General features: G+C 68.0%; 1 protein-coding gene across 4 annotated transcripts in view; it reads left to right on the forward strand.

Moving 5' to 3' along the window:
• The first annotated feature begins 214 nt into the window (after positions 1-214).
• Positions 215-1187, forward strand: part of Elmo1 (engulfment and cell motility 1) — a 624760-nt gene continuing 623787 nt past the window's right edge. For 2 of the 4 annotated variants that reach the window (XM_008845428.2, XM_008845430.3), the window contains exon 1: positions 216-527. The gene's annotated coding sequence lies outside the window, so the exon portion shown is untranslated. Of the gene's footprint in view, positions 700-1187 lie in introns of all 4 variants that reach the window. The other 2 variants (XM_029569533.1, XM_029569534.1) reach the window with 2 other exon arrangements.

Below are 1187 nucleotides of genomic sequence, written 5' to 3' on the forward strand. Positions count from 1 at the left end.
TCTTGAAGTAGTTGCTGTAAAACAGCCCACCGAAGTTTCTTCTTGAAATCCCGAACCTGCTGTCAAAAATGAAAGCATATAAATAGGTACCATGAGCTCTGGCCCCCCCGGAGGGGGCGCTATGAGGGTGACGGAGGTAATTAGTGCCTGCAAAACGCGGTGTGTGAGCTCATCCGAGAAATCATGCTCCGCACACACATTATTTATAGCAGAGCTGAGGAGGCATGGTGTGTGACATTTCCTTCTTTTTAAGTAGGGGGACTTCAAAAAGTCACGGGCACCGGGTCTTAGGCACAGTGCAGCCGCCAGGCAGCAGCGCGCGGGCGGGAGGCAAACGCGCCAACCACGCGTGTCCGCGTGCAGGTGCCGGGGGCGGCGGCCGCAACTCCGCAGCGTCGCCCGGGAGGAGAGTTCGCGGCTGCTCGCGGGATGCCTTGCAGATGCAAGATGAGTCTTCGGCCAGCAGGAGGAAGGAAGAGGAAGTGAGAGCAGCGGCAGCCGGCGGCGCGGCGGCCGGCGACCCGAGTGTAAGTGCGTGCGTTCGGGCCGCGGGAGGGCGAGGATGGGCACCAGATAGAGGCAGACCACCCACCGGCTGCGGCCCGGAGCTGGGCGACACAACGTCCGCCCCAGGTGCAGGGTCGCGGGCCCCCGGCTCCGGGTGCGGGATCCCCCGCCGGGTCCGGCGACCCCGGGCAGGTTTGTAAAGTTTGCCGGGCTGGCGCGGAGCCCGGCTTGCTGACCTGGGCGTCCCGCTGCGGGGACCCGGCGGGACTCCGGCGATCGGATACTTTGGAGGGGGCCCCCGGCCGGCGCCGGCGGGTGGGCGGGCGCTGCGGCTGAGAACTGGGCAGAGGGGCGTCCGGAGGGAGCGGGGACCGCGGCAGGATGGGGCGCGGGGCCTGAGACCCGCGGAGATGTCGGGCAGGGTCGGTGGGAGGGGTCCCCCGGGCTGCGCCACCGGCGTGGGGAGCCAGACCCTGGGCGTGCGCCTGGGTTCCAGTCCGCGCTGCTGTGGCCGGAGACCCGGGAAGCTGCGGCGGGCTGTCGGCGTGGACTCTGGGGCTGGCTCCCGCGCCGCAGATGGGAGGGATAGGGCGCCGGGGGGGGGGGGGGGGGGGGACGACAATCTGCACATCAGAGGGAGCAGGTGACACGACCATCTTTATGACAGAGTGGGCAGGTTA

Source organism: Nannospalax galili, unplaced genomic scaffold, assembly GCF_000622305.1.
Source record: "Nannospalax galili isolate Female #2095 unplaced genomic scaffold, S.galili_v1.0 scaffold962, whole genome shotgun sequence".
NCBI classification, from domain to species: domain Eukaryota; kingdom Metazoa; phylum Chordata; class Mammalia; order Rodentia; family Spalacidae; genus Nannospalax; species Nannospalax galili.